Here is a 10,424-nt window from a genome sequence, read left to right as displayed (position 1 = left end):
TACCTACATCATCATTCATACAAGAATCCTTCCTTGGAAGGGGATTATCATCGAAAACAACATGTATAGACTCTTCTACAACTAAAGTTCTTTTATTAAATACTCTATAAGCTTTAGAATTTAAGGAATAACCCAGAAAAATTCCTTCATCACTTTTAGCATCAAATTTGCAAATATTGTCTTTACCGTTGTTTAAAACAAAACATTTGCATCCAAACGGATTAAAATAGCTAATGTTAGGCTTTTTATTTTTGAAAAGTTCATATGGCGTTTTCTTCAAAATAGGCCTAATCATTACTCAATTAATAACATAACAAGCGGTATTTGTGGCCTCTGCCCAAAAATATTTTGGCAAATTGTTTTCACAAAGCATGGTTCTAGCCATTTCTTCTAAAGTTCGATTTTTCCTCTCAACAACTCCATTTTGTTGAGGGGTTCTAGGTGCTGAAAAATTATGGCTAATACCATTAGAATTATGAAATTCAGTAAATCCAAGATTTTCAAATTCAGTTCCATGATCAATCCTAACACTAGTTATAGAGTAGCCTTTTTCGTTTTGGATTACTTTTGAAAACGTGATGAATTTTTCTAATGCTTCATCTTTAGTACTTAAAAATAGAACCCAAGTATATCTAGAATAATCATCTACCAATACAAATGCATATTGTTTTCCACCCAAGCTAGTAGTTCTAGATGGCCCAAAAAGATCTAAATTGATCAATTGTAATACTCTAGTAGTGGATGCGTCATTAATGGATTTAAAAGAAATTCGCTTTTGTTTTTCTTTAGCACAAGCATCACAGATTTTATCATTATCAAATTTTAGTTTAGGCAACCCTCGAAATAAATCTCCTTAAATTAACCGTTGTAAAACACTCATACTAGCATGTCCTAGTCTCCTATGCCATAACCAACTATCATGCTCATCTCTAGCAACCAGGCATAAATTAGTCATATCTATGGAATCTAAATGCACCATGTAAATGTTTCTTATTCTATGACCAACAAGCATAATCCGATTAGATGCAATGCCAATGACTTTACAACCATTTGTTTCAAACATGACATTGAATCCCTTATCACACAATTGACTAATACTCAAGATATTATGCTTTAATCCATTCACATACAAAACATTCTTAATTTGTATGGAAGAGGTATTACCTATAGTGCTTATACCTTCAATGTGACCTTTTGAGTTATCACCAAACGTCACCTCTCCTCCATTTTTGGCGTTGAGCTCTATAAACCGGCTTTTGTCTCCGGTCATGTGTCTTGAGCATCCACTATCAAGGTACCATGAATTTGAATTTGTTTCCCTTGCCTTGTAGCAATGCTCATTTTCCTACAAACATAGATTAATTTCTAATTTTTGGTACCCAAATTCTTTTGGGTCTATATTATTAGTTTCCAAAATCCTAGTCCCTTTAGGTATCCACTTGTGAAGGATATCCTTATCTTTAGTAGTAATGAGTTCTTTAGGAACCCATATACTTCTAACGATTTTTCCATTAGAGGTTCTTCGGGGACCTCTATGATTGTAGTTTTTAAAACTTTTTCTAACAAAGTTGGTTTTTGAATTTTCAAAACGTTTTGTTCCAACTTTATCAAAAGAAGCTTTAAGATCATCAATTTTCTTTTGATGATCATCATTGACTTTTGAAAGTAAATTATGCAAATCAGAATTTTTCTTTTCAAACTCTTCTAGTTTGATTTGAAAATTTTTTATTCTACTTTCAAGATCATTGTTGGTATTGGATATGAGATTATTTTCATTTTTCAATTTCGAAATATCATTTTTATATTTTAAAAACAATTTCTCATAATCCGAAGCCAACCCTTTATATTCCTCTAATAACTCATCATAAGATAAATCATCTAAATCAAATGAGTTAGAGGTTACCTTAGAATCTTCCCCGAATGCCATCAAGCACAAGTTTGCTACTTCTTGTTCCTCTTCATCAGAACCTTCTTCATCACTCCATGTAGCCACGTGAGCCTTGTGCTTAATCTTTGATTGACCTTTTCTCTTCAATTGTGGGCAATCGTATTTGACATGCCCCGGTTTTTTGCATTCATAGCAAATGATCGGGTCCTTCTCTTTTGGTTCATTTTTGAAGCCTTCATTTCGGTTGAATTTTTTTCCTCGGTTAGGCCTCATCATTTTTTTGAACCGTTTGGCAAACAATGTCATTTCCTCGTTAACGTCATCGTCATCTTCATCCTAATCACTCTCATCTTTTGTTGATTTGAGAGCAACTCCCACGTTATTCTTCTTCTCCGTCCCTTTATTTGGCTCGTCTCTTTTCTCATGGTCTTCCTCTTCTTTAAACATCATTTCATGCGTGAGGAGAGAGCCAATAAGTTCATCGAGGGTCAAGGATTTTAAGTTCTTAGCCTCGATGATCGTCGTCTTCTTTGATTGCCAAGCTTTTGGAAGAGAGTAAACTAACTTCCTTACAAGCTTGTCATTTGGAATGATTTCTCCATATGATTTGAGACTGTTGACAATCGTGGAGAATCTATCCGTCATAGCTTTGACATCTTCATCCGGTTTCATCCTGAAATTTTCATAGCTATGAGTTAGAAGACTAATTTTAGATTTTTTTTTCCTCGTTTGTGCCTTCATGAGTGACTTGTAGTTTGTCCCATATCTCCTTGGCGATTGTGCAAGATGAAACTCTCCCGTATTCATCTGGTCCAAGAGCATAAAAGATGATATGGATAGCTTTGGAGTTGAGCTGGAACATTATTGTCTCTCATTCACTCCACAATCTTGGGTGAGTTGAAGGTTTGATATATCTGTCTTCTATAATATTTCATGCTCTCATGTCACTTGCTTGAATGAAATACATCATCATATTCTTCCAATAAGCATAATTAGCTCAATTGAAGAAATGAGGCTTGTTGACGGGCAATGAATCAAGACCGAAGTCGGAGTTTGAAGTAGAGGCCATTGATGACTTGATTATCGATGTAACTCTTCCCGAATCGACTCAAGAGGCGATTAAACCTTCAAATGAGTGAGACTTTGATACCAATTATAGGATCGAGTAATTTATTTCTGAACAACTTCCCAGTGGGTCATCCATCCTTGGATTTCCTTGGTCCAAGCACGCTTAACTACAGAGTTCTGAAGCGAATGATCACCATTCCTTCTTAAAACCAATTGGTGATAAGTAGGTGGGCTATTTTAACCTCATTTCTTTGTAGTGGGTGATCACTGGGTTCCCCCAAGCCAAGGTGGATTCTTGTAGGACACCCCCCACAGTTCACCACGGCATTGCAGAGCCCCGCATCTATAGCGTGCTACGGGTGGGCCTAGGGCTTCGCAAGGCACACATAGGCCTCGGCAGATTAGGCAGTCACGCACCGATATCGCGCCCATACACAATAGAATCCCTAAGGGTGATCGTTGGACCCCATAACCCAACATATACTCTATGATATAATACTATTATAATATATATAACATAATATAATATATATATATATATATATATATATATATACTATATAACATAATATATATATACTATATAATATATTATATAATTATAATATACTACAATATATAATACTATAAACCATGTAAAAACTATAACATATATACTATATAATATATACTATATAAAATAATATATACTACATAATATAAAAAGAAATTCAGACGAAGATGAGTGTTTACAAATATAATATTTTTTATTTTGATTAAAAAATCTTATCCAGATTATTTTAAAGAATAATATTTTGATAAAATTTTCACTTACAGCCGATTACAATTTTCTTTTAACTTAATATTAATAGATGTTATTTTAAATTCCCATATTTATCATACAGATAAACTCCAGTGAGAAAATCTTGGTCTTCAGTAATATTTTAACTTTTATTTATCAACTAGAGCGAAGACGAAGTCCACTAAGTTTAAGTCAAGTACTCCGATTCATTTTAAAATTCCAATACGTCTCCTTGTGCTATAACCCACGAGCTTCAAATATTTATCCAACTGTTCTCCAATACAACGCATGTTTATTGAAGTTTCTTTGGAAGTTTATAATTAATATACAAAAAGCACTCTTTTGATCAAATTTCAATATGAGTTATTAATATATTGGTGGTCGGATATCTCTACTCTAGACAATGGCTGACCGCTAGGCCTGTAAACGAACCGAACGCAAACAAACGGAGGTATGTTCATGTTCGTTCATTTAAAAAATAAACGAACATAAACGAACAAATTTTTTTTGTTCATGTTCGTTTATTAAGGAATATAACTTGTTCATGTTCGTTCATTTAATAAATAAACGAACATAAACGAACACGAACATAAACGAACACGAATATAAATGAACACGAACATAAACGAACATGAACATAAATGTTGGAGACCCTACATTCCATTGTTCTTTCATGAAAAATAGTCGACAATGCAAATCAACCAAATCTACAGTGATAAATAGCGTAAGAGCTGATTAGCAGTGATGAAATGTTTGAAGATATCAAATATTTTGATCGATCTTTCAAAGATATTAAATGATTCACACGACTTTAATTTAACGCTATAACATTTATCTTAGTGGTCCATGATTACATATGAACAATCATTTTCCACTACGTTATTCTAATAAATTCGCCGGCTAAAAGTTTTGTGACATCAATGTCAGACTTTAGTGAGGTTTGTTAATAATGGTCCTTTCCGTTGGCAGAGTAGAAAATTTAACAGCATGAAGATTTCGAACAGTACAAATTGGACTACAAGACAATAACATATATCTGAAATCTCTTCGATGCTACATATCATAACTGATATTATTGCTAAACCACCATTCAAAATTTTAACGTACCTAAAGTTTACTCCACAACTAAAGGTCACACAAGAACTATGAAAACAAAAGTTCATTGTCAAAGTGTATTTTCTACTTATTAATGGGTTCTTCCTGGAAAACCCATTACTTCCGCTATTACACTCTTTTTCAGAAATCGCATAGAAACCTTTGTTTTGTTTTCTGGCAAATTCTATATATTTTTCTCTTTACTGATGCTAATATACTTCTGATTGTTACATTTATCTTCCCATCTATTTCTAGAAAGAAGTATGATGTTTTCTTGAGTTTTAGATGTGAAGTTACCGCAATAACTTTACATATCAACTATTAAGCCAAATAAAATAGAGAAAGAGATGAAAACAGACATGTAAAACTTCAGATTGCACTATAATATAACTTGTTTTGAAGCTTTCAGCGATCGTCTCCACTCTCCAGTGAACACTAGGGTTTGGGAAAAAAGGGGGAAAATGAATATAGGTGCGAGGCGCCTCACGGGTTAACATATTGGATTTAATCTCCAAATAAAATTGGGTAAATTATGGAGTTTGTCATCAGAATATCAAATTAATTAATATTTTTAAGATACTTACAAATTGGTCACCAAAATTGATTTAAGAAGATTGGGTTAAACATAAATGAATGAACATAAACGAACATAACCGAACGAACATAAACGAACATAACCGAACGTTCACAAACGTAAATGAACAAACAAGATCTATGTTCATGTTCGTTCATTTAATTAAACGAACACAAAATCTTGTTCATGTTCGTTCATTTAATAAATAAACGCACATAAACGAACTTCCCACCGCACGGTTCATGAACGGTTCGCTGAACGTTCAGTTCATTTACAGGCCTACTGACCGCCATTGAGACCACCCAAAAAATATTAAAAAATAATATATATTAGATTATTAAATTTAACCTCTTAAAAAATATTTATAATAAATTATTAACTTTGGTTATTTCTTAAAATATGTATATTATTTTAAAATTTAAAAACTACATAAATAAAAATAAAATAGAACATTCTCAGTTGTCGGATTCTTACAAGAATCAAGTCGTCTCACCTTATAAGAGTTTCGTAAATGAATATGAACTTCATTAAATTCCAATGCTATATGTATAGTCCATTTATTGAAGTTTCTTAGAAAGTTTATAATTAGTAAATAAAAATTACCTCTCTTAAAACCATTAGCATTAAACCTTACACGTTTTATTTAGGGTAGATAAGTATCTATCTTAAAATTTAACTCCTTTTAATTATTTATTTTATTAAATGTGTTAATTTTAAAAATTTTACATGTACTATCTCGTATAAAAATTGTGTTATGATAGTGACAATAACATTTTTTCACTAATGACTATTAGTATTTTTGTCATAAATATTAAACTTTTGGTGATAAAATTTTTGTACAATACTATCATAAAAATCAGTGTGATGTATTTTTATTTCATCACTATTATAGAAATATCTATGATGATTATATTTTTCTCACAATTAAATTCTCACTATAATTATATAATTATGATACGAATTTCATCGTAACAAAAATTTTGACACAATTAAAATACACAAATTGACACAATTCTTTCCTTGGCGAGAAATGATATGATAGTGATGATATATAAAGTGATCACTATTATTTGATATTTATTGTGACAATAAAATTGCTTGTCACTTAAAATTTTACTTTTTGTTGTGATAAATATTGACATCAATAATAATTAAAATTGTTGTTAAGATAAACTAGTTTGTCAAACGGTAAAATTTTGTTATTAGTTTTATGCTCTAATTTGATCAATGTTAGTTTGTATACATTTTAAAATTTTAAATTTCAATAACCATCCAAATTGTACAAATAATAAATGACTAATAAAATTACTTAAATCTTTTAAATATATTATTTTATATTATTATGAATTTTATTTTTATTAATGAAATAAATGACCAATGATACTATAAGCTTTGATAGTGTCATTTTCAATATGATTTATTAATATATTGGTGGTGGGATATCTCTACTCTAGACAATGGCTGGCCGTCATTGAGACCGCCCAAAAAATATTAAAAATAATATATATTAAAAATAATATATTGGTGGTGGGATATCTCTACTCTAGACAAGTGGAGGGTTAAAAACTCAATCAAATAACTTTAAAAAAATAATAGATACAAACAAACGTCATTGATGAAGATAGAGTATAAGCACCATCATCACTAACATATAAAATACATATAATAATAATAATATATTAACAAACTGATTTACAACTCAATCACTAGACTGAGATATATATTTAGTGATTGTGGATGTTTATCAATAAAATAAATCAATGTGAAGGTCTAAAATAATGATATATCAATAAAATAATTAGATAAATGTCAATTGAATAACGGCCAAATCAAACATTAAAAATAAGAACAAACATGCTAAGAAAATAATATTGACAATTTTCATAAATCAAAAATACTTATAAAAATTAAATAACATAAAAATTTAAATATAAAAATAATCAATATATATATATATATATATATATATATATATATATATATATATATATATATATATATATATATATATTCATCAACTAAAGGTATATATGTCGCACAAAAACGCAAATCAATTTGAATTAATTAAAGTGATCCTTAAAAATTTAAGAGAATAACCGAAAAAAATAATAAAAGTTACGATAAAATTATGGGTGACAGTCACTTCACCAAAGAATGACGACGCTACCCTTTTAGACAATTAAAAAGAAAGAAAGAAAAAATATATGGATAAACGATGGCCAAGTTCATCCAATTTAATTTATGAAGTTAAAATTTAAAATTGTATCACTAATATATCGAATAACTATTTTTTTTATTAATTTAAGATATTTATAAGTGGCAGTATTTTTTTTAAAAGCTCTCAATTATTTAATAATGAATGTTCAAAAACTCTCGTATAGTCTTTGGTGCTTGAACTTTAAACCTCTAGAAATAACAATCATTCTTTTAACTATTAAGATAACTTAGTTCCTGCCTATTGAATATTTTTTTAATATAAAAGATAAATTAGATTTATATATAATGTATCGACAATATATAATTTTTTATAAACATCGATATATAATTAAAAATTATTCACTTTTATTTTTAATAATACATATCATCTTTTAATTTAGTGATAAAATATTAACCTAGTATAAATTAATGCACCAAAAAATAAATGATATTATTTCCTTTATAAAAAATAAATAATCTTATCATTTTTAAAGTTTTATATTTTACTTATTAATGATAGAATCTTAAGTGGTTGGTTTTTGTGTTAATGGTTATAAAAAAATTTCTTAATCACGTAGTTAGTTTATGTTTATATTCGTAGACATTCATTATAATTTTGAATATTTTATATTTTAATATTTTATTTATTAATATGATTTGACGGCTTATAAACTATTTTTTAATGTAAACGTTTATGTTTGAACTTATAATATTTAAGAATAACTATAATTCCTTTAACTACTTAATTAACTTGATTTTTATGACGAAATATAAACTTTTTTTTTGGATAAATAAAAGATTTTATTCATCCAAAAAGGAAGCAGATTAGCTGCTACAAAACATACTCCCTTAGATAATTAAATCAATCCTCAAACTATAAACAATTGCCTATTTACATCATCTAATCTATTCATATAGCACCTATACAATTTAATTCTCACAGCATCTTTAATTCTACTAACAATAGTATCAACCGAATGAACCAACCCTCTAAAGTGCCTGTGGTTTCGTTCCTCCCAAATGTAATAAACAAATCCGGTCCAAGCTAACTTTAGGATACGCACCAAAAGAAATTTACCTTTTAAATTCACTAACATCCATTGAAGACCTTCATTCCAGCATTGCGATTTCTGATAAAGCCCACAGGAGTGCATAACAGCACCCTACACTTCCCTTGCATAAGCATAATCAGAGAAGAGATGATTTCGAGATTCTATTCCAGAACTACACATCCCACACACATTGTCTGTAGCCATTCCAAATCTTACAAGTCTGTCCTTCTTAGGTAATCTGTCCAAAATGGCCATCCATGAAATCAATGAGAATTTTGGAATATGAGCAGGGAACTAAACAAGGCGATGTCGACTGACCTTCTCCATCCTACTACGAGTATTTTCCCATATCCAACTAACTTTTATTTGAGTCCAGTTATTGCTAGAACATAACTACCTCCTAGCCTCATTCCTCAATTTAACCAACTTAGCCAAAATTCAGCTGAAATGAGCCTTACACTCAACATTCCAGAAATCATTAGATCTGAAACAATAAGCATTTACCCAAGCAATCTAGAGTGAGCCTTCACCTGCCAGAATTTTCTTAATAAGCATAAAGCAAGAAGCTCTGCTCCAGTCTGCTAAGTTTCTTAACCCCAAGCCACCCTAAGATTTCAAAGAAAAAATCTGGCTCCAGCTCACCCGAGCTCCTCTAGCCGGGGTGTCACTTCATTTCCAAAAGAATCTCATGTATAATCTCTCAATGTCCCTAATAACCCCTTTAGGGAGAATGAGTTGTATGCTCCAGTAACTGAAAATGCTGAACATAACAGATTTTAGAAGCTGCAATCTGCCACCAAAACTCAGATTCTTATTTGACCATTGATTGAGTTTTCCTTTAATTTTTATCACCAAAGCTGAACAATCCTTCCCTGTAAGCTTCCTGGTTACCAAAGGTACCCCAAGGTACCTAACAGGGAGTTGCCCCACTCTGAATTTTGTATCAGTCTGGATCTACTCAAGTACATGTTCAGTCAATCCACAAGTATATAATTCAGTTTTCAGGGCATTAAGCCTAAGTCCCAAAAGCTCATAGAAAGCCTCTAGAGTGCTCAGGACTCCCATCACAACATCAAGAGAACCATGGCAGATACCAACAAATCATCAGCAAAACAAATATGGGTAAGGGAAATCCTCTTGCACTTAGGATGATATTTGAAAACTCCTCATTTTACAGCAGTATCCAATAGAGAAGAGAGAACATTCATAACCATGACAAAGAGGTAAGGGGATAGTGGATCTCATTGTCCAACCCCTCTAGCACCCTTAAAGTACCCCCCCACCAAACTTCCATTCGAAGAGACTGAGTACTTAGGGGTGGTTACACAAGCCCTTATCCAACCACAGAATTTATCAGGGAGGCTCATAGCTTCAAGCACAACCATCAAGAAGTCTCAGTTTACAGAGTCAAAAGCTTTTTGCAAATCAATCTTAATAGCACATCTAAGTAAAAGACTCTTCCTAGAATATCCTTTAACTATCTCCTGAGCTAGCAGTGTATTGCCTACGATATTTCTACCTTTAACAAAAGTTTTCTGACTGGTAGAGATCATACCAGGGAAAATATGAGAAAGTCTAGTAGTGATAATTCTGGTAATGGTTTTGTAAACCACAGAGCAGCAGGAGATTGGCCTAAAGTTCTTTTCCATACAAGCATTCAATGACTTAGGAACTAAGACAATGGTAGTGGCATTAAAAGCTGGCAGTAAGGAGGAAGAATGGAAGAAGTACCTTACTGCAGCTAGGAAGTCCCTGCCAACCACATCCCAA

The sequence above is a fragment of the Hibiscus syriacus genome, unplaced genomic scaffold (genome assembly GCF_006381635.1).
Source record: "Hibiscus syriacus cultivar Baekdansim isolate YM2019G1 unplaced genomic scaffold, ASM638163v2 tig00002880_pilon, whole genome shotgun sequence".
NCBI lineage: Eukaryota > Viridiplantae > Streptophyta > Magnoliopsida > Malvales > Malvaceae > Hibiscus > Hibiscus syriacus.
This window is presented reverse-complemented; position numbering follows the sequence as displayed.